The 24,558-nt window shown below is 36.5% G+C and overlaps 1 pseudogene; it reads right to left on the reverse strand.

The window, feature by feature from the left end:
* Positions 1–1,080: 1,080 nt before the first annotated feature.
* On the reverse strand, positions 1,081–1,460 carry LOC101836320 (annotated as a pseudogene).
* Between the last annotated feature and the right edge of the window lie 23,098 nt (positions 1,461–24,558).

Here is a 24,558-nt window from a genome sequence, read left to right on the forward strand (position 1 = left end):
ATTTGCTCGTGTAAAGCAATAGATTGTCACTTAAAAATACAGTTCTCTTATCAGTCTGTGCTATCCACTTTACTATTTTTCTTTAGACTATAAATTATTAATTGCAAAATACATTTAGAACATTCATAATGACATTTTGAAAGGAAAAGTTAAAACCAATTCAAAACTTCTCAAAATGGTTTTCCACCAGTTGCCTCAGTAATTCTGTGCCTGTTCATTTCGTGCTGATTTTCTCGTTCCATGGGTCTCCTTTAGGCTACCTTGCAGCAGGTTTGTGAATCACTGATTCTGCTGATTTCTTTTTTTTTCTTGCCAAGGTCATTAGTGAGACTCTGACATCCCACTCTCCAATTTTCACATATTTCATAAACTTGTGTCCTATAAATTGTGTATTTCCTAGGATTCTTAAATACATGGACTGGTTAATTACAGTTTGTTGACTTTTATATCGCTGATTATTTTAAATACCTCTATTACAAGTAATAATAAATAACTTTTACTGATTGAATATTATCTCTCTGCTATTACTATCTTTCTTGTCGTGTTTATTTCATATGAGAATCCAGAGGAGAAGGGAAATTTTTCCATTTAATTTAATTAAGACATTAATAGGATCCTTATCCAAAGGTCATAGTTAAAAGGTCAAAGTGAATTTCAGTAGAAAGCTGAATCATCACTTTGTTTAACCTTTTGTTATGTTTTGCTTTGTGAGGGTTTTTGGTTTGTTTGTTTTTGTATTGTTTTGTTTTGGGTTTTTGGTTTTGGTTGATAGATTGTTTTTTGTGACAGGGTTTCTGTCTGCAGCCATGTGTTGGGGTGGGAGAGAGCAAACATGCTCGGGATAACACAAGCACAGAGGCAGAAATAAATGGAATTTTCAGTAGCCCTTCACATGCACAGTCGCCAGGGCAGAGGAAGTTGACTCAAGAGGCTAAAAAGGTAACTGCAGCACAAGCAGGTTCTTGATGGTGGCTCTGCATAGGTTGTGGCACACATCGCGGAAGGCTGGTGTTTTTTGGCCCGGCCATGGTACATTGAGGGCCTGGCTGGGCAGGTGGAGGCTCCTACGTTTTTGAAGGCTTAGGCTTTTCTCCTGACACCAGCAGCTGGGGACTCTCCACCCTCAGTGTTTCTGGTGTAAATCACTTGAGCTCTGTGCTTTGAAATCAGCTTGATAAGTCCTTTACTAAACTGCTCCTGAAGGGATGCCCTGGTCAAGAAACCTGGAATCTTCAGTCTCTCAGAAACCACAGATGGCATAATAAGCTTATAATTGGGCACTTCCTTACAGAGCTTGTCATATGTAGCTTTGTCAAACAGGACTAGATTGTTGAACATGTTCTGAACTTTGCCTTTGGAACATTTCTTTTGTTTGGCCTTGCCACCAGACTTACTGGGTCTTTGTCTTTCTTGGCCAACTTCCTGGCATCTGTCTTCTTCTTCTCATCCTTAGGCGGCATGATGAAGCTCTGAGAGAGGCTACGACCACTGTAGCATCCACTAACATATCCTGGAAATCACTATGTAGAGCAGGCTTCCCCAGAGTTCTGCTATTTCTTCTCTGAAAGTCTTCCAGCTCTTTATCATCAAACATTGTGAGTAAATGCATCTAAGAATATACCTCATTATAGTTAAAGTAAAAATTAATCTGGCAATTCTTTTTAAAAAGTCATTACTTTGGCTCAGTGTTTAGCTGGAATCCAGTTGTAGAATTTTAGGTAAAGATTACATTGTATGATTCCTTGAGACTTTATCAAAAAATCTTGGTATATTTTATCTTTTCTTCTCCTTCCTTTTCTGATCACTCTACTCCCTCCCCAGATGAAGCCCTCTCCTCATTATTCCATTTCCCACTTCCCATCACATGGAGCCTGCTTTTCCTTTATAGTTGCCTGATTCCTGAGGACACATTGTGCCATATACTAACATGATGATTTGGAGCTAGGAGTGAGAACATGCAAGATCTCTCTGGATCCGAATTAAATAACAAGATATAATATTCTCATTGAAAATTCATTTACCTCCAAATGTAGTTTTATTTTTCTTTACTACCAAATACTAAGCTATTGTGAAATTTTACCGTGGATTTGTTGTACGTTCATCTGCTAAAGGACATTTATGTTGCTTCTATTTTTTGGCCCTTGTGAGTAGGCAGCTATGAATATTGCTGAAGAAGTGTCTGTGTAATAGGATGTTGAATCCTTTAGGCATATTCCAAGGAGTGATGTAGCTGGCCAATACTAGGTGGTGGGCTTCCTTTTGGGCAATAAACCAGCTCCCAAATAAAGATACAGAGACTTATTATTATCTATGAATACTTGGCCTTAGCTTTTCCTTGTCCCACTACCATTTATTTAAAAAATTCTCTTCATCTTCATTTTCCCTCAGGGCCTTTTTCCTTTCTTTGCTTCTCTATTCCTTCTTGCCTGCTTCTCATATCTGGCTGTCTGGCAGCTGTCTTGCTGACAGGCCCCGAGTGTCTCCCTTCCTTTCTCCTGCATTCTCCTCTCTCTTTCTCCCTCCTTCTGTCCAATCTAGATTCACCTTCTAATTATTCTCCCTGCCTGCAAGCCTTGCCTAATCACCTATTGTGTAGCTATTGGCCATTTAGCTTTTTATTAGACTAATCAGGTGCCTTAGTTAGGCAAGGATAAACACCAACACATCTCTACTTAATTTAACAAATGCAGCATAAACAAATGTAACACATGTTTACATAGTTAATCTAATTTTCTATACCATAAATAAATGTAACACATCTTTATATAGTTAAAGTAATATTCCCCAATGACATTTTATATTTTTGGTTTTTTGGGTATCTCCTACTGATTTCGAGTGGTTATACCAATTTCCACTCCCACCAACAGCAGTAAAAGTTCTTCTTTATCTACATCCTCACTAACATTTGTTGTCAGTTGTTTCATAAATACTGGCCATTCTAAATTTGATGAGATGAAATCTCATGTTTTTAAATTGATTCTTTAAGTATTTATTAATTATTATGTATGTGGTGTTCTGTCTGCAAGTACAACTGCAGACCAAAAGAGGACACCAGATCTCACTGCTGATGGTTGTGAGCAAATATACAGTTGCTGGGAATTGAACTCAGGATATTGGGAGGAACAGCCAGGACTCGTAACTGCTGAGCCATCTCTCCTACTCAAAATCTCATTTGTTTTTAAATGTGGAATTTCCTAGGTATAGAGGATGAACACTTTTTGTAGAATTTATTTCTCAGCCATTATTATTTCTTCTATTGACCACTAGGTCATTATGTATTGGGTCCTTTGTTTCCTTGTTTCTTTGTATGTTTGCTTATTAATCCTCTAGCAGATGTATAGCTGGTAAAGATCTCCTCCTATTCTTTGAATTTCTTCTTCATTTGATTGACTGTTTATCTGTACAGTAATGTTAAAGTTGTATGTGGTTCCAGGTGTTGATTGTCTTAAGAAAATAGAAACAGAAAGATTGCTCCCAGATTCATTCTATAAAAGCATTTTTATTTTATTTCCCAAATCTGATAAAGAGACAACAATAACAACAGCAAAAATGCATACTAAATCTCTGACCAACATAGATAGAAAATTTCTCAGAATAATACTTTTGAAATATATCAAGCACTTATCAAGATGGTCATCCACTAAAATAAAGTTACTATTGTCTCATTAATTCAGGGTGGATTCAACATATAGAGGACAATAAGCATAAGAGATTAAATAAGTGGACTTGGACACAAAATATTGTGTAATTATCTTTATAGATTCAGGAAGATCTTTGACATAATCCAACATTCCATCTTCCTTTCATGATAAAAATCTTAGACAGAATAGGATTGGAAAAAATATACCTCAATATAATAAATAGTATATATTAAAATCTACAGCCAACAGTTTTCTAAGGGGGAAATCCTACACGCAATTACAGTAAAATCAATTAAAATACAGAGCTGCCTACTATCCCAATTCATTTTCATTATAGGTATATAAAAATTAGCTGGAGAAATATGATAGTAAAAAGAAATAAGAGAGACATAAGTAGGAAAAGAAGAACTCAAAACATAACTATTTGCAGAAGTTATGTTTTTACATCTAAGCTATCAAAAAATTCCACCAGAAAACTTCTAGAAATTACTGACAATTTCAGAAAGCTGGGATGGTAAATATCAACTTCTAAAATCCTGTAGTCTTTCCACCTACCAGCCAAAATCCCGCTGAAAGAAACCAGGGGCACATTTCCATTTATAATAGCATCAAAGACAACAAACTATATTGGAATAAATCTAAACATGAAGGTGAAAGTCCTCTCTTGTAGGGATCTAGCCCAATCGAAGACTATTTTAGTTCCTGATGAAAGAACAAGGATAACTTTACTATTCTGTTCTTGTACATGGACAGATGTGGCACGGCCAGTCTGACACTAGAGCCAGTGCCCAGTGTAGTCATGGTTGTTGCATCTGGGGACCCAGCCCTTCCCGTTGGTCTGTGATTCTGTGTCTGCGTTCATCTGTGTACTCTTTGCCACCATTGTCTCATTTTGCACTCTCCTGACCTTTGTCATTTTTCCACCTGTGAATAGTATATATTGTATTGTGATTCTTAACTTTTTTCATGTAAGTCATAACCTTATGCAAGACCTCTTGGTGCCAACTATTGCTTTGGTCTCTTTCATTTTTTGTATTATTTAGTTCTCATTCCCATTACTTTCACTGAACACATTACCTTTTAGGGCCCTTATTCCTGGTGGTTTGGGTCACTCTAAAACTTCAAACTTCAAACTTGTAAACAAAGAGATTTAAAAAAAAAACAATAGAAAATGGAAATAGAAAGACATCCTGTGTTCATGAGTAGAATTAATATTATGAAAATTGCCATCCTAAAAATATCAATTTACAGATTCGATACAATTCCAATCATAATACCCAAAGCCTTCTTCACAGGAATAGAAAAATGCAATATCAAATTCAAATGGAACAGAAAAGACCCCAGTTTGATGTGGGAAGTCCATCTGTGTATATGTCAATAAAGCACTGTTGGCTAATAGGGAAGCAAAATAGGTTGGGCCTATGAATGTAGGAGGATTCTGGGAAATATAGTGAAGAGACTAGTTGCCGTTTGATCTCCCAGGAGCAATGGATGATCAGGAATGCATCCTCAAAAAGGTTCTGATAAAAAAATATATTAGTAATTATGGATTAATAATCAAGTCAGGGCTAGCCGGTAAGAAGCCAAGCAAACAGCCAACAGCATCATAATTAATACATTGTCTTGTGTGTTATTTGGGGCCTGGAAGTGATAACAGGACCCAGGCAACAAGTAGGAAGAATAAAATTTTGAGGAAAATAGTATACTAGCAAGATTGATTTTCTTCACCTCAACATATATTAAAATAATACTGATAAAATTAATAGGTACTGGCATATAAGCAGATTTGTATACCAATGAAATAAAATAGAAGTTGCAAACATAAGTACTCATAGCTACAACCATTTAATATTCGGCAAGGATGCAAAAGAAATAAATCAGCGAAAAGACAGCATCTTCCATGAATGGTTCTGGAAAACTGGATGTCTACATGTAAAACACTGAAATTACACTCATGCCTATTACCCTGGGCAAAATTGGATAGACATGGATCACAGTCCTCAATTTTGAAATCTAAATATAAAACTGTTAAAATACAACATGGCCAGCAACCTTCAATCTTTTTCTTAAAAATATTAGCATTTTCTTAAATATTAAGGTTTCTTCTATTACCAATAATAAAGAAATAAAAATAAACTTTAGATACAAATTAACTAATCATTGGCAGTAAATGACACATGAAGAAAAATAAATTCCCTGTGAGAATTAATGGCATCATATGTAAAAGGAGTTTTTAATTGATCTATACAATAAATGGCCTGGAATCAGATATAGAGGGAAATGCTGAGAGATCAGAGAGAAGGAGCAATCTACAGCACCCCTTACTTCCTAAGCATCTCCACAGACAAGAGAGCGATTTCCTGTTTATCCCTGCTTACATATTGTTACTGCCAAGCTACATCATTTCCTGTCTGTCTGTATAGATCTCCAAACCTCTATGGTTAGCTAGTGGCAAACTCCATTCTCTGACCAAGAAAAATATCACCACAGTCATAGACAAGATAGATCTTAAATCAGGACAATGAAAATAGGAAACTTGTAGGTGAGAAGGTCAAGACAGGCAATAATTTTATCATTTTGTGACATACACAAGATAGAAAGAACTCATGATACCACAGATGATAATACATGTTAAGAGAAGCTTTTTCTTTGAGAGAAGCCTTTCTGCCCGCCTGGTTTTAGAGCCGCTTTCCCGCCAGCCTGGTTTTAGATCCGCATGAGTCCCAAATAAACACACAGGAGGCTATATTAATTATGAAGCTGTTGGCCTTACTTGTTTCTTACTGGCTAGCTTTGACTTAAGTAATTATCCCATAATTGTTAATCTAAGTATGTTTCTTACCGGAGAATAGTCCCGGGCTTCCTACCCCTGCGGTTACATGTCGACTCTCTTGTGTTTCCCCTTCCCAGAATCCTCCTCGACTCCTAGTCCCTCCTATCTAGGTTTTCTATTGGCCAGACAGTACTTTATTGACAAATGCACAGGCAAATAACAGGACTTCCCCAACATCTCCTCTTTTCTGTTTAAACAAAAGGAAAGGTCTTAACTTTAACATAGTCAAATTGTATATGACAGAACAGTTATCAAGTAAGAACAATATTTTAGCAAGATTTAAAGAAAATATCATCCATCCCATCCTTGTGAGTCCCAAGTTCTATATGTAGCTTATCTTTTATCATTACTAAGGAAAACTATAATTATAACTATCTGTCTTCAACTCCATCAAAGACCACAGAAGGATAATATATAAACACTAGGATTGACAGAGACATCTTACTGCCTGGACAGTCACCCGAAGTTCCTCTGTAATGTTGGGGCATCCATCTTCAGCCCATAGGCCACAATGTGTCTGGAACACTTCTCAGCAAAGCAGGAAATTTCAAACTGTCCATCTGTGTTGGCAGTCTGTCAGTCATTTTTCTTTGTCCTGCAGAAAGTCTCGTAGACTCTTCATCAAGCAGGAACCCTGTAAGACTGAGTTCAGTAGTCACTTTCCTGTGGGTCCTGCATGTCCAGATGATACAACAACAGTCAAACAATCTAGGCAAGAGCAGTTTCTTGCCCAAATGGCTAATCTTGCCATGTTGAAAGCAAACTTTATAATGAGTTTCTTCGATGCCCATCTTCCTCTCAGACGTAATTGGTGCTGCCAGGAGCAGACATTTCTCATTGTCAAGACAAACCCTAAACCATTTTAAATGCCATGTTCTGAAGGTCTTTGAGAGGTTTGAAGACTGTCCATCTCAAATATATTTCCGTATATCTAGAAACCTAACTTATGTAACTAGAAATTCTATTATAAGTAACTATCTATAGTCTGTATTCAATTATGCATTACATTGTAAAAGATCAGTATAAGTACAATACTTAATCAAGAGGAGAAATATAAGCATCACAAAATTGACCTTGATTTTGTCTCAATAAATGAAAAACAATACCCATACCACAATTCCCCTTTTTACCATTAAAAAAATATTGGCTGTGATCATTAGCCAATTATAAACAACCCCATTTAAATGAAAACAAAGATTTATAAACAAGATGGGAATTGGGACGTCGTTCATTCCAAACTGCTTCCTGCTGGAAGGGGGCGCTGTTCATACCATGGGGATCATGACAAAACTCAGAAACCTGTATAAGTCCGTATTTTCAGGGTCTGTAAAACTGCATCATCTCAGCTGTTTCAATTGTTGGAACACCTGGTCCACTGCTTCCGGGGGTCTTGGTTGGTCAAACCACAGAAGACTGGAAGGAATTCTCAGCTTTTCATTTTCTGTAGAAACATAAATAAAAACTCCTTTTCCGAGTAGCATATCCTTATGCTTAAATTTTGAAGTCAAAGTATTTTCAAAAGATATAAGTTGTATTAATTTAGCAGCATTTATAAGCAAGTGTACTTTAGTAGCAGTTCCTTCCTGAGCAAGCAAAAAACTGAAAAACATAATAGCGTACAGTATCCAGACTCTCTGTGTATTTTCCATCTTTACGTGGCTTATTTATTTATTTATTATTACTTTATTTATTTTACTTTTATTTATTTTTCTCTGAGACAGGGTTTCTTTGGAAACCTGCCTGTCTCTGCCTCTGGAGCAATCCTACCGGCGTGCGCCACCACAACGCCGGCTTTTGTATTTATTTACCACTTTGCCATTTCATTTGATAGAAGTTTGATACATTTTGTTCATGGACACAAGTTAGTTGTCCTTTTTTAGACTAAAAGGGGAATTGTAGGAGGAAATCTGATGCCGCCATTAAACATGTGACTTATTAGAGGCGCATACAGATGAGGTAATAAAAGGGCGGTTTACCACACCGCTAACCACACCCACTTTAGGCAGGACTAAAGACGTATACAGCTGGACGTAAAGACGTATAAGTACGTAGGCGGAACTACGTCACTAGCCAGGCCCACTTTTGGCATGGCTAGGGGCGTTACAGGGGAAGGCATAAAAGACAGCGCACAGGAAGTCTCGCTCTCTTTTCCTGGAGTTCGGTTTCCGGTCCGGTCGCTAGCTGAGAACTAGATCCTCTGGGTTTGGTATCTTGTGAGTAATTTTCTATATTAAATACTTAGCCTTATTTTCAGTAATTATGTGTTGCGTATAGTTACAGCGTCCGTTGAAGCCAACAAATACAGATAATGAAAAATATTTATCTCACCCAAGGAACAGTACATCGTGCTATAGATATTCACTGCAATTATGATGTTGAAAAACATCTTACATAAACTCAAACAAATGAGTAAATTGTATAACATCTATGGTTTGGGTTACTCAAATCCTTAGTACAAGTGCTCTGAGAGGCAATAGTCAGGTCACAGTGATTGAATTCTTGAAACACATTTTGTTTCTTTTTAAATTTGCCTTATTGCTACCAAAGAAGAAAATTATAGGACTGTACATCCCATAATATCTGATACCAGAATTAAAAGCAATATTACAAAAGATGCTAGTGCTTTTTAGATATACAGGTTTATGTAATGTTATCTTTATTTCAACATCATCAATATAGTCAAACACATTTTATTTCCTTAATATTTGACAATCATTGTGAGGGTTTATGCAAGTTAGTTCTCAAGACCTTTATTTTTTTGTCACTCTTCACTCTCAAATCATTTTGCCAATTATTGTCCTAATTCTTCATTGACTTTTTTTCCTCTTTAAAATATTTATTATAATGAAGAGAAGCAGATTTGTGAACATCAAAGGGATTGGAAGGAAGAACATGGAGAGAAATAATGTAATTATATTTGAAATAAATAAAATATATTAATGCAAAAATATTAATTTCCTCCACAGTTTTGAAAACTCAATACACCAAATACTAAGTCTGTTTTCTAATGTTGGAAAAGAAGTGTGTCATTTGAGATGGTCCTTGATGGTTCTATCATGTTTTTCCCTGATTTGTTGACTAGTGAAGTATTCTGTGTTCAACCTTTTGCCACTGGTAGAAAACCATCATGACATGACAGAATGTACCTTATAAACAGAATGCCAAGATGAACATCTTTTCTGTTCAGTTGCTGCAGTTTGATTCTTATTTATACTGTAGCAGTAGAATTATCAAGTATAATTAAGCTAGAATCTGTTCAAATTCTAAAATACTTGCTTTTCTCAAATTTGTGTGTTTTAAGTTTAATGCATAATCAATTTTTATCTCTATTTAGTATAATGTAATTATGTGACTACTGAAATATTGAAAGTAATGATAAGACATAAAATTTTAATAAAGGAAGGGCCTGGTGACAAAAATAAGAACATTTTGTGTCTGTTTGGAATTCATTGTGCATGAGTACTTTAGGGAACTAGTTTATCAATAAACAAACAAAGTAGGGCAAATGTGTTAGCTGGCATATTGCATCCTAAATCCTATATATGAAAACCACATTATCGTATAGAAATAGAAAATTATACAAAAATCACCTCTGTTGATTTGTGCCTGACTTCCCATTTTTCTTCATATATTTTGATTTTGTGGCACAGATTTAAAAGTTCAAAGGAAGTATAATCATAGCTCCACTACACACCTGCCCTATAAATGTAAATAAATACTTTTGACTTTCAATTTTCTTGTCTAAAAACACACTGTGCAACACTCTTATGAGGTTCATTTAAGAAAATAGTATATACAATTTCTTTGGTTATGGGAAGAAAAGTCAGTGATCATTTGTGAGAAGTAATTCATTTCAGCATCATGAGCACTCTTACTGTTACACATAAATGTAAACATGTGTGTTTGTGTGATTAATTTTCTAAAATATCATTCAACCATGAAAACGAATTAAACTCAGTTAATTCATCATATGGCAAACATCAGTGAAGGTGTTCATTGTGTGTGATGTTTAATCATGATTTTGCATGCATAAAGTTTTGCACATCCTATCATTCCTTCTTGCTTCATTACTATACCTCATAGAATATGTGAACTAAAGAATTTGTATTTCTTTGATATTGCACTAGCATCAAGGTATCAATTAAAATAGCAATATTTTCTTCGGAAATTTTCTCCTAAAATTCCATTTACCTTTTAAAAAACTTACCAGGTGAGCTGTTTCTGTCCCAATAAAAAGGTACATGAATATAATAAGAGAAAAGAAACACTATTTTACTTTTACATCACCATCTGTTCCATATCACACTTTGTTTATGTTAACTGAGGCAAACAGTGCATGGCTAAAATGAGTATGTTTTTTCCACAATTCTTAATGGATCTTCACCTGAATAACTCACTGATTATACTGAAAATGTAATCTCGTGGGGTCTATAATATATGTACAAATTTGTAGTTTCTCCACTTACTAAAATTACTTTAAATAAAAAGACAATTTATATTTTAGGTGTGTTTTAAAATTCGTAAAAATAAACCTTTAAAACATACTTTGCAGATAATTAGCTTTGTCCTAACTTTTACAGCACGAGATTTTAATAATAACAATAGCTGACTATATTGGGTAAGTGTATGTACTAAATGTGATAAGTGTGTAATTCAAAGCATTTGATATATGTAAAAGAGTTGGCTCATCTACACACACACACACACACACACACGGATAGAAAGGCAAGCAACTTGCTTTATAATTAATTTTACATTTAAAATAATTACTTAGGTAAGCATAGCTCTTTAATTCATTTTATGTGGTATTGCATAATGATGTAAACAACTAGCAGTATTGTTCTTCATTTTTTTAGTTTATTTGTAGAACAGAATGCATGAGCAGAAAGTGACTTACAAAATTAAGTATAGTCCCATATACCAAGAAAAATTCTCCAAAGTCTTAAGCTATTTCCCAAAAGATGTTCAAGCGTAGCATAATATCCAGCAGCTTCCTTTGGATCTTGTCTTACCAATTTATTTTCTTTTCATAGTGAACTCAGGCATATTGAGAAACAAACGGATTTGAACTATAACCTACACTTTCTTCCCTGTACTCTGAAAGTATGAAAGAAATAAAGAGAGGACTATGCACTGTCATGTCCTGGCTCTGGCTCTTATTTGCCATTTTCCTGAGGAAATCAGCTAACGTTATGCTCACCACATTCCTTACCATCAAAAGGAAATTATAAATTCCAAACCCACTCTCAGATAGCTAAAGAAAATCCAGCTTACATGTCTCAAACCAGTTCATCTTAAACGTTAAAGAGTGGGTAGTTACAGCATTTATCCAATTACCTAACATAAAAGAATTATTATTTAGTCAAATCCATGCAAAGCAAGTTGTTGTACACAAAAATGCAATTCATGGTCATGTTGTGCACAATCACTTCCTATGAACAATGGTAAAGGATACTGTGATTAAAAGTAAGGGAAGGAAACTTTCTCTTTGTTAATCTCATTTTTCTTCTTTCCATGTGTCTCCTCTCCTCCCATCTCTTTGTTCCTACCCCCTCCACCGTTTCTTTGTTTCTTTCTTCATTCCAAAATGATTGATATAGGAAAAGTACAAACTCTTACACACACACACACACACACACACACACACACATACACATACACACACACACACAGACTCATCAAATGTCTTCTATATGTGAGCTGATTTAATATTAAATATTAAATCAGAAGAGATTACTTATTATATCAGAGACATGCCACTATTGCAGCACTGTAAACATTCTTGCTGGCTGGCTATTGATTTACCATTCCATGCAAGGGTTGTTAAGACCATTGATATCTCTCCTGCCTCTGCCTTTATATAGTGCCTTACTACACTATGAAAGCTAGCCAACAGAAAGGTTCACACAGAAGTTGTATGTATGTCGGGGATGGTCACTCTTATTTTATTTCTGTATGTCTAGCAATCTATATGCATCTTCAACAATAAGTTTTGCCCTTTAGTTATGCTTTGCAGCCAAGAGCAATGACCATAGGCTATGTTGATTTCATGTTTTCTAAGAACTATAGCTAACAGAGAATTATCCCATGCCTGGAATTAAGTATCCATATTCTTAAAGGATCAACAGTGTCCACTTGAATAAGATTTACCTGTTTATACCAATTTTACTGTCTTTTCATGATATCCCAGAATTCTACAATGCTCCATTTCCTACTTTTTTACATCTATCATTGACCTTTATAATCTGATCTAGTTATTCCACATCATCTTCAATACCTGTTATTTTTTAATTCCACACAGTGTATTTTACCAGTGAAATTTCCATTAAGAAATTTATTGGTCTAATAATGTTTTGTATTTCCAGCAAAAATTCAGGTTAGGTTTCCTTCAGCAGTTCAGTGTTTTCTTGAATTCTATTTCCATATTTTAGATCAGCTTCCTTATTTCATTCATATCTTTGTTTTGTTCTCTTAAAATATTTTTGTTTTTAGAGTTATTTTAAAATAGCCAAAATTCTTCTTTTCACTATTTTTCTGGAAGTTCTTCCAGTTCATTTTCATTAAGGGTCATTACTATAGGATTTGTAATTTTGGAACAGATATGTTACCTATACTTTTTGTTATTATTTCTGTACTAGGAGTTATTCAACTATAGTTAGTTGGTGAATTATTTGCTCATCTTACATTAAAACCAATTTTATTCATTCAGAAGAGATATTTACAATGTCCCAAAGAGAAAATGGAGTCATAATAGGGATGATATATTATGCCCTCAGTTAGTATGATGTCAGGGCTACAGGACATTGCTTAATTTTTCTGTGTCAGTTGCTGCTTGGTAGCTGAGGCTTTCTAGGCAAATCATTTTGAGCAAATTTCTTCTTGCCTAATAGATTGATCCTGCATCTCAAGGCTTTTTTGAGGAAGTTGAATTATCTTTTACTTTCATCTAACAGAGTTCTGCTTATTCCCAGAGGGATAGGTAGAGTCGAGAAGGAGGTTCTGGAACATCTGAGGCAGCTATGGGGATGTCGACTGGCCTGAAACCAGAGAATATGGGGGCTTTGTTCCATTTCTTGTTCATTGGATCATATCGACAACTGTCAAACTCTTGAAGATAGTCCACTGTCTCTACTGATGTGTTTAATTACAGGTGACACTCATCTACAGTGATATGAGACATCAAAAATATATCTGTTTATTTATCTGACTAAGAAAAATGAAAGGGTCACTAATGGAAGAGCTGGTTTTGTTTAGTCCATATACTATAGTGAAAAATGGAGAGATCTTGTAGACCAAATTCTTTCATCTTCAAAAATTCTAAAGAAGTATAGATAGAATTATGCATGGTAGTTTTTTATCCATTCATATGCACAATCTCTCCTATATTAAGGCTTTAAATAAGAAATAACCTGAAAACAAAATACATAGTATGATCATGGAAATACAGTCTGAAAGCAACATTTATCTTTTGGTTACATGACAAAAAGACTTACTAGTAAGTCACATAATATCATTCATATAGAAAAATAACAATTTTAAGGCATGTTTGAAGGCATGTTTTACAGTCTGTCTCATTTAAATAGTAGGGTATTTTTATTTTCTTTAGTTTCTCGGAGAAGTTGTAGAGGAAGCTAAAATGGAGAAAAGTCATTTCAAGGAGATGTCTATATATGATTTTATTTAGTGAATTTAATAACAAATAAGTTTATTTGAAATTTTCTGAGGTTTCTAGGTTGCAAAAACAGGAGAACTTCAGTTTCTGAAATATTAATAAAAATAAAAAGCGTGAAAAAAATTGCTTAATGGGTGGCATAAATTTTACTTCTTGTGATAAGAAGAGAAGGAATGAGGCAGGTGATTGTGACATCGCTGATGACCATCTCTGGGAAGCAGAGATAAAGTAGAATCAAGAAACCAATCACCATGAGATATTAATTTCACAATTTCACAGACCAGTAATTTCCAGGATCTTCCTCACTGCATTTGGAATATAGGAGATTCTTGTGTCATATAACAGCTTTGCTTCTATTCTATGCGGATGATGAGAGAGAAGGATCTTTCTCCTGTTTAGACCATTTTTGTTTATAATGATGGAGACTGTTTTGAAACCTATTGGTTTTGATCTAGCTGATGAAATTCTGGATGAAAATCTGAGCCAGCTGTTCTAAAGCAACTGAGATTTTGGAGTATCAAGGGAAAGAACAAAGTCGTTTTTCATAAGCAAGATGTGGGTAATCTGTGCATAGGGCTTAAAAGTTTTAAGAGTGGTTGCTTTTGTTTGTCACTAGTTTTCTATTGCTAGGTGAGAAGTATGCTGCTGTATCTTGAATTTGGGCTAGTTTATGCTTCTGTGACAAATTGAATACTGCGTTTCTGGGGCTGTGTGACTTTCAAGGCTGGACCATAAAATGCCTGTAGTTTTCATTTTATTTGCTATAAAGACCAGCTGTGCTACCTCCCAGCTTTACAGGGGCAGTTATGCAGGGCAGGCTTTTCATCTCTAAAAACCTCAGACCCAACTGAATCAAGCTTTTATACAGTTCACCACAGCAAAGGACCAATACACAACCATGGAAGACTTTATTGGAACTGCTTCCTTCAGCATTAACACTGCCATTCTGAAGTCCTTGAAGTGATCTTTAGCTACCCAGAAACAACACAGGCAATATGGCAAGACATGGGCTCCAGTTTTCTTTTGATCATCTTTATTTTCTGCTTTTAGTTTATAGATGCTTCCATATTTTGATAGGAATGTTTGAGACAATTATTTCACTAGACAGAATTTGTTTTTGTTTTTTTTTTATTTTTGTCTGTATTTCCCTTTTTTGGTATTTTGAGACAGGGTTTATCTGTATTTTTTTAGAGTCTGTCCTGGAACTAGCTCTGTAAACAAGGCTGGCCTTGAACTCACAGTGATCTGCCTGCCTCTGCCTCCCGAGTGCTGGGATTAAAGGCGTGTGCCACCAACTCCCTGCGCAGTATTTCCTCTTTTGATGATGGTTCGTTTCACATATTTTTATTTTTAAGATAAATTTTTATTTAAATTAAAAATAGTCTTATTTTACATACCAATCCCAGTTTCCTCTCCCTCCAGTCCTCCCATGTCCTCCACCAACACCCTATCACACTCCCTATCCAGTCCCCAGGGAGATTGATCCCATGGGGTACCATCAAAGTCTGACACATCATTTGGGTAGGGCCTAAGCCCTCCCCCATGTATCTAGGCTAAGATAGTATTCCTCCATGGAAAATGTGTCAGCAAAGTCTAATCGTGCACTAGAGATATATCCTGGTTCCACTGCCAGAGGCCGCAAAGACTACCGAGTGCTCCTAGCTGACACCCACATTCAGGGGGCCTGGTTTGGTCTCACGTTGGTTTCCCAGCTGTCTAGGAACAGGAATTCCCACATGCTCAGCTCAGCTGTTTCTGTGGGTTTTCCCATCATGATCCTGATCCCAGTGTTCATCATTCTTCCCTCTCTGAAACTGGATTCCAGGAGTTCGGCTCAGTGCTTGACTGTGGGTGTCTACTTCTGCTTCCATCAGCTACTGGATGAAGGCTCTGGGATGGCATTTAAGGGAAGGCTCAGCGGTTAATGGCTAGGCTCAGAACAAAAATATAAGTGTTGTTGATGTTAAGCTTATGCTCAAAAGGCATCAGGAATTCCCTTTATACTGTCTCAGAAGCAATATCTGATGAAATATGCTCATCATAAGATTAACATGTCTATGAAAATTTATGTAAGAGATTCATGTCAATAAAGAACACATGATTTCTGGTCAACAAAAGAAAATAAATCATCATTTTGCATGTGGATTAAAAGTTTGTTGAAGCATTGCTCATGCTGCAAGCTTATTTTCAGCCAATCCTAACATTCACTCTATGATAAGAGCATAGAGATGCCACAGGGTGGTAAATATTACAAAAGGCAAAATTCATGGCATGCATGCCTTTCTGAACTCCTGGAATCCAGTAACAGAAAGGGAGAACTGATGAGCAAAGGGGATAAGATTGGGCTGGTTTAACCCACAGAAACTGTTGACAGGGACAAGGGGAAGATCTTGAACCCCAGACTGATGGTTGGGTGGACAGCATGGGACTGATCCAGATCACCTGAATGTGAGTGTCAGTGAGGAGACCTAGGTAATCTATGGTGCCTTGGGAAGTATTTATCCCTGGCATATAAATGGACTTTGGCTGTCAATCCCACAATGAGGGATGCTCTCTCAGCCTGTACTCTTGGGGAAGGGCCTAGCTGGATGAAATGAGAGACTCTGGAGATCCTCCATGGAGGGCCTCATCCTCCATGGGAATCAGAGTGGAGATTGGGTGGGGGACTGGAGGGTTTGGTGGTAAGGGTGAGGGAGGAGGGGAGGGAGAAGGAGAGGAAGCTGGAATTGACTTGTGTGTGTGTGAAGCAAGCTTGTTTCAAACTTAAATAAAAAAAGATTTAATACAAAAACAAAAAGAAAGAAATATATTATTTAAAATTAATACCAGGCAAAATATTAAATTGCTGGAACATTTTGCAAATGGTAATAGTGGAAGAGTCATGACAATGTCAAAAAATCTGCAAAATAAGTTTTTCTTTCAGGAACATTAAATCATTAACTACTCAAGTATGTTAGATGTCCAATATAAAGTATGGAATACTTTATTAAGCAAAGGCCTAGATTTTTATAATGTCATGAGAAAACTTAAACTTTTGAAAGTAATACTCATACCTAGAATTTTTTTCAAAATTCATTTTATTCATGAAATACTTAATATTTTAATGGGTATATTTTCTTAAAATGTTGAAGAATTTATTCTATAGTGCAAAAGGCTTGAAAACATGTAGGAATAATGTAATCTGTCTGTATTACTTTTTATTTAACAGATATAATTTCTTTATTGTGTGTGCTGTGCTCATAGAGATGAGAGTAATCTAAGGAATAGGTTTCCCCTTTCTATCATCTAGTACATGCAAATAAACTATGCTTATCAAATGTGGAGAGAGAATCTTTTTGTTTTTCTAAGGAACCAATGAACTGAGCAATTTCTGGATAATTATTATTTTTATTATTTATTTTTAAGTTTAAATATAGATTAGAAACAAGGTTGCTTCACAAGTCAGTTCCAGGTCCCTCTCCCTTTTCCTCCCCTCCTCCCGTGCCATCCTCCCAAGCCACCCCAATATCCCCTCATTTCCCCAGGGAGGGTGAGGCACTCCATGGGGGTGTCCACAGTCTGTCATTTCATCCAGGGCAGGGTCCAGACCCTCCCCCAAGAGTTCAGGGTAAGAGTGCATCTCACATTGTTGGATGGGAGTCCAAAGTCCATGTGTATACTCGGAATGAATACTGATCTACTGCCCAAGGCTCAATAGATTACCTAGGCCTCCTCACTGACACACACAGTCAGGTGGTCTTTATCAGTCCCATGCCTGGGATTCAAGAGTTAACCCTTGTCAGGTCAGCTGTTCCTGGGGGTTAATTTTTTTGACTATTAATTTTTTTCTCTCTTTTTTGTTTGCTTTTGAAATTGTAATTTGATTACATTTTGTCTCCCATTTTCTCCTTCCAACAAATTCTCCCATGAACCCCTGCCCACTCGCCTTCAAATATGTGGCCTATTCTTTTATCAACTTTAGTGTGTGTTAGTGTGTGTGTGTGTGTGTGTGTGTGTGTGTGTGTGTGTGTGTGTAAGATACCCCAAAGAACAAGATCAGATCCCAAAACTAGTGAAAAGCAGATAAAGATTTTAACACGGCCATTCTGGAAATCCTTATTTAGGCTCCTGATGACATGTTTTAAGTTAGTCATAACTAAGAAATCCTAGTGAAAATATTGTCAAGTACACAATTGATTCATTAGTTTCATTTTTTTCTGTATTTTTATTTATTTATTTATTTTTCAGTTTAAATTTAGATAAGAAACAAGGTTGCTTCACAAGTCAGTTCCAGGTCCCTCTCCCTTTCTCTCCCCTCCTCCCGTGCCCTCCCTCCAACCCCCCCATTATCCCCTCATTTCCCCAGGGAGGCTGAGGCCCTCCATGGGGGTGTCCATAGTCTGTCATTTCATATAGGGCACGGCCTAGAACCTCCCCCAAGAGTACAGGGTGAGAGTGCACCTCACATTGTTCTATGGGAGTCCAAAGTCCGTGTGTATACTTGTATGGGTACTGATCTGCTGCCCAAGGCTCAATAGATTACCTAGGCCTCCTCACTGACACTCACATTCAGGGGGTCTTGATCAGTCCCATGCTGGATTCCCAGGCTGATGCCTGGGATTCAAGAGTTAACCTTTTTCAGGTCAGCTGTTTCTGGGGATGAAACCAGCCCAGTCTTAATCCCTTTGGTCATCAGTCCTTCCTCTCTGTTACTGGCTTTCTTGAGTTCAGCTCAATACTTAACCGAGGGAGTCTGCCTCTTCTTCGATCAGCCACTAAATGAAGTTTCTGTTTCCCAGACCCTCTGGCCATACCATTGTAGGCTGGCACTCCCCAGATCTATGTCTAAAATCCATATAAGAGAGAGTACATGCCATGTTTCTCTTTTTGTGACTGGGTTACCTCATTCAGGATGGTTTCTTCTAGTGTCATCCATTTGCCTGCGAATCTCAGGATTCCATTGATTTTTTCTGCTGAATAGTACTCCATTGTGTAAATGTACCACATTTTCTCTATCCACTCTTCGGTTGAGGGACATCTAGGTTGCTTCCAAGTTCTGGCTATTAGAAATAATGCTGCTATGAACATAGTGGAACAGATATCTTTGTTGTATGAATGGGCAACATTTGGATATATGCCTAAGGGTGGAGTTGCTGGGTCTTGTGGTAGGTTTATTCCCATTTTTCTGAGCAATCTCCATAATGATTTCCAAAGTGGCTGAACCAGTTGGCACTCCCACCAGCAATGGAGGAGTGTCCCCCTTTCACCACATCCTCTCCAGCATAAATTGTCCTTGGTGTTTTTGATTTTAGCCATTCTGACAGGAGTGAGATGGTATCTCAAGTGCCTCTCAGCCATTTTAGACTCCTCTATTGAAAACTCTCTATTTTGTTCTGCAGCCCACTTTTTAACTGGGTCCTTTGATGTTTTGAAGACTTTCTTCTTGAGTTCTTTGTAAAATTTGGAGATCAACCCTCTGTCAGATGTGGGGTTACTGAATATTTTTCCCATTCTGTGGGCTGCCTTTTTGTCTTGCTGACTGTGTCCTTTGCCTTACAGAATTTTCTCAGTTTCAGGAGGTCCCATTTATTAATTGTTGATCTCACTGTATTTGCTAGTGGTGTTATGTTCAGGAAGCTGTCTCCTGTAACAATTCGTTCAAGGGTACCACCCGCTTTCTCTTCTAAGAGGTTCAGTGTGGCTGGATTTATGTTGAGGTCTTTGATCCACAAAAATAGACAGGTAGACCAATGGAATCTAATTGAAAATCCGGATATTAACCCACACACGTACGATTCATTAGTTTCTTTTGCATAATGGTCAAAACATTGTCAGAATACTTCTGGGATCTCTATGGAGACATAGTTCTCCTCTGGCAATCACCAAACTGTAGAGTTTTCTTCTTCTAGCATGAAATTCATTGGAATATTCCACTCTTATGGAGATCTTGTTTTCAAAATATCATAGTTAAAAGAAGAGGTATAAATGTCTCTTTAGATGTTCTTCCTGCCTGGACTCTCAGATATTTACCTTGAATGCACTCATTGCCATTAATGATGAACTTGGTACTAGAATGAATAAAAGATGAGCTGACAACCAGCATTTATTTATCTCTATTTTCTTATTATAAATCTTAATGATATGCTTCCTTGTGATTTTGCCATTATGAAGTCTCTGTAATGGTGTGTATCTGCAAGCACATTGTTGAAACAATGAGAAATTTAACTGAGCATAAACTAGTGGGAAAAAATGGAGGCTGTAACATGATAAACCTGACTATAGGGTACCAAGCCATTCATACCTGATTTATCAGAGAAAGTTGGAAGAATTTTGTACTACAGCATAGGGTAACCCAAGGCAGCTCTCACCAGAGCTTGAGGAACTACTCCAATGACAGTTGGGAAGATAAAAGTCCTAAGAGAAATAAAAACTGAAAATTGAGTAGAAAATATTATTTCAGTTGTCTATCAAAGATTGTGGCTCTCTTTTTTCTATACGCATGAGAACTGAGCACAGGTATAAAAACAAATAGATTAATTTGTATGATAGTGAAAAATTCGAGGTAAGAATTCATATAGGCACATTACTATCCACTTTCATTATCGTTGCCTGTAGGAAGAGCTAAAGTAGAAGAAAAATATGCAAAACATTGTATATTTTATAAATGAAAGTGTTTGACTAATAAATTTAAAGACAGAGAAAGTAGAGTTAGCTTCAATTGTCAACTCTTACAAACCTATAATCTCATTGGAAGATGAAACCTGAATAATTATCCTCATCAGATTGGCTTATGGCATGTCTTGGGGGTTTTCTTAATTGGTAAACGATGTCAGAGGTCTCACGCCATTTTGGGAAATAGCCCTAAGCTTTAGGATAGGGTTGTTTAAGAAAAGTACTTGAAGGTGTGCCTGCAAATAAGTTTTAATCTGCTTTGCTCAGTGTTTCCATCCTGTATTTCTGAGAAAATTCTGCCTTGAGTTCCCTCAATAATGTGCTATAACCTGTAATATTAGAAAAAAAAATGGTCAAGTTACTTTTGGCCTTGGTTGTATCACAGTAACAGATAAGCTAATTAGACAAGGAGCTGGTTCCAAGATGAGGGAATGCGGGGTACTTCTGTGATGGAGCTGACAATGTTGGATTTTTGTTTTTAGAAGATTGTGGAAGTGTTTGAAACTTGGGATGGGCATGCTCAGAGCTTATCACACTGTTACTTCAGAAATTTGGAAAGTAGGAATGTTGAGAGAAATGAAGACTATGGAGGTTGGTTTTCTTCAGAGGGAATCAAACAGTCTAACAGGGACATTTGCGTGATTTTGAATTAATAATCTGTAATTTCTGATCAACTTGATCTGAAGACTCAGCTGGGATTATATAACAAACAACCAGAACCACTGAAGCAAAAGTTTTTCTTCCCTAGGAAAATAGATGGACATGCTAGGGCTGAAAAGTCAACAATGATTAGTAAATAGTCAGCACTATTGAAGTCAAGTCTTCTGGGAAATATTCTTGGTGGCTAATTTTAGGTCAGCTGGACACAAACTGTCATCATCTGAGGAAAGGGAAGCCTGATTTGAAGAAAAGTCTCCAGAAGCTGCTGTTGTGAACATTTATGCCTACAGTGCATTTTCTTAATTAGTGGTTGATGGGGGAAGGTCATTCCCATTGTGGGTGGGACATCCCTAGGCATGTGATCCTGGTTCCTAGTTGAATGCAGGCTGAGCAAGCCTGGAGAACAAGCCAGTATAAAGCATTCCTCCAAGGCCTCTGAATCATATCCTGTCTCCTGCTCCTGGCCTCTCTGTTTGAGATACTGCAATTAATTCCTCTAATAATGAATGGTGATATGGAAGGATAAGTCAAATAAATTCTTTCCTCCTTAATTTGTTTTTGCTTATAGTACTTATCACAGCAACAGTATACATAACTAAGACAGTATTCCTCCAAGATCAGCACATATAGCAGTGGTGCAGTTAGGGAGGTCAGACTGAACATCAGAACGGAAAACCAGTTGATAGTGTGTAAAAGCTTCCCTCAAAATACAGGGTTTGAAGGCAGCTGAGACTTAGGCCTGCGAAAGGCCTGCAAAGGCCATTAAGTGAAGATGTCTCAGTTATAAAGCACAACTTAGCATACTTTAGACAGAAGGATTGTGACATGATTGTCAAAGACAGTACTATGGTTGGATTGGAGTTGACATGAGCCTGCCAAGCAACTTTTGTGTTGTGCATGGAGAATAGTTGGAGTCAAGAATATCATATATAAGCCCCAGAAAAACTGACACTGAACTGTATAGGACGCTTGAATTTGGTTTAGCATTATTGTGATTGAAACTATTCCTGGTTCTTTCCTCTTGGACTAACATAGTAACTAATTTTTTTGAAATTTACGTGAACCCACAGTTCACAGATTTTGGATTTTTCCAAGTGAATATAGACATTTAAATTGTAATTTTCTAAATAATGACAAGACTTTTAAGATTTGGGCTGTGTTTATACTATGTTGTTAAAATGAGATCTCAGGGATAAGAAACAAAAATGTATACGGCTTATGATGAATGTGTATTTGTATAAAATTGGTAACAGTTGGAATATCATAGTGAGTTTCAACTGCCAATCTGACAGAACCTAGACTGAGTTATGAAGAGTCATTGTCCATTTGGGAATTTGCTCCCTGATAATAGTGCATGCCATGACTGTGGGGCATTTACATATGTGGTAACTGGCAAAGGAGGATGCATCCAACTGTGTAAGAAACTTGAAGAAAGGTGATAAGCATCTTCATAGATTTATGGTTCAAACTTTTTGAATTGATATTTAACTGCTATATTTGATCATGGTGCTTACCACGGCAACAGATTCAAACAACAAAAGATAGCATAAATAAGGTATCTTTAATGAATAAAGGTGTTAAAACCATTGAAACAATTAGGATGTGAAAGAGTAAAATAGCAAAAGTTTTCAGAAAGCAATACTCCATGACTGGCAGTTTTCCAAATTGTGAAAAATGCCTAATAATTTGAAAGAAGCCATCCTAAATTGAGAATACTGATGAAGATTTTCCCTGATTCAGATTTCTGCCTACAGTAAGGCAATATTTTCTTAGGGTCAGCCTAGCTAGCTGGCACAAACACAATATTGAGATTTAAGTTCAAAGCTCCCTGACTACTAGCACTTTCCCTGAGATTTTTCTTCTATATTACTGTATTTGAAAGGCATTAAACATACACAAACAAGGTGTCATAATAGCTTGTACCAAAGTCTAGTAAATGTACCAGAGGCCTGGGAACATGTGGCATGTTTGGATTACCTATAAGAACAGTTATAGATACTACTGTATGATCCTGGAAAGGTAAAACAAAACTGTAATGAATTTCCATTGACATTAGTGGTGCTTGGACCATGGAAGTGCTTAATCTTACTTTATTACAATCTTTCCTTAGTATGCCCTAATTTTGTCCTTCTTAGATTGAAATTATTACTCTGTGTTTCTGTATACTAAAATCACAAATTTTCATTTTAATTATTTTACTGGGGCTCACAGTGAAGTGTTGATGCTGCATTGCAGAAGACATTTTGTCCTCTTGGATTCTGAACATTATTATAACGGTTAAAAGCTACAGAGAATTTTAGAAATTAAGTAAATGTACTTTGTGTTCTAAGATGAAAATGAGATTTTAGAGGGGGACATGTGAAATGTTATTTGAAACAATGCGTTTGGGAGAGAAGGTGATGTTAATTAACCTTTAGAGATTGTAGTGGTTAATCTTCACTGTCAATTTTATTGGATTTAGAATAACAAAGAAAACACTTCTCTGAATATCCATGTACGGGTATTACCAGAACTTTTAACCAAAGAAAGGAGATCCTGCACAAATGTGAATGGCACTAGTAATGGGCTGGTCCTTTACCAGAATAAAAATGAAAAAGCAAGCTATATACTATCATTACTTTACCTGTTTTTCCAGGTTGGCTTACAGTATGGTCAGCTGTATCATGCACCTGCTGCCACATATAGTCCAATCTAGCATCACTATTGTTCTGAAACTAAAAGCTAAAAAATCGATTTTAAACTGCAGTGGCTTCATCTATGGTAAGTTCATGTAAATGCTTCTTGAGATAAAATCATTATCATTATCCTAATTTCAAGAGCGACTCACAAATGATTTCAAATACAGTATGCAAAACATAAAAACCCTCCAGGAACTGGAGAAAACAAAGCATAATTTTGGTGTTGAATTTACAAAATCATGACTACCAAATAAGGTGAGAATGAGTAACATATTAATGAAAACACCTCTACCAGACTTTATGCTATTCCATATTAGACTTGGGAAACATTGATGAAAAGGATGCTGAAATAACTAAGACATAGGAGATAAGAAGAACGGTGAAATATCAACTACTTGGCAAGTTACAGTCATTGCAGTCCCA

Source organism: Mesocricetus auratus, unplaced genomic scaffold, assembly GCF_017639785.1.
Source record: "Mesocricetus auratus isolate SY011 unplaced genomic scaffold, BCM_Maur_2.0 Super-Scaffold_2245, whole genome shotgun sequence".
NCBI classification, from domain to species: Eukaryota; Metazoa; Chordata; class Mammalia; order Rodentia; family Cricetidae; genus Mesocricetus; species Mesocricetus auratus.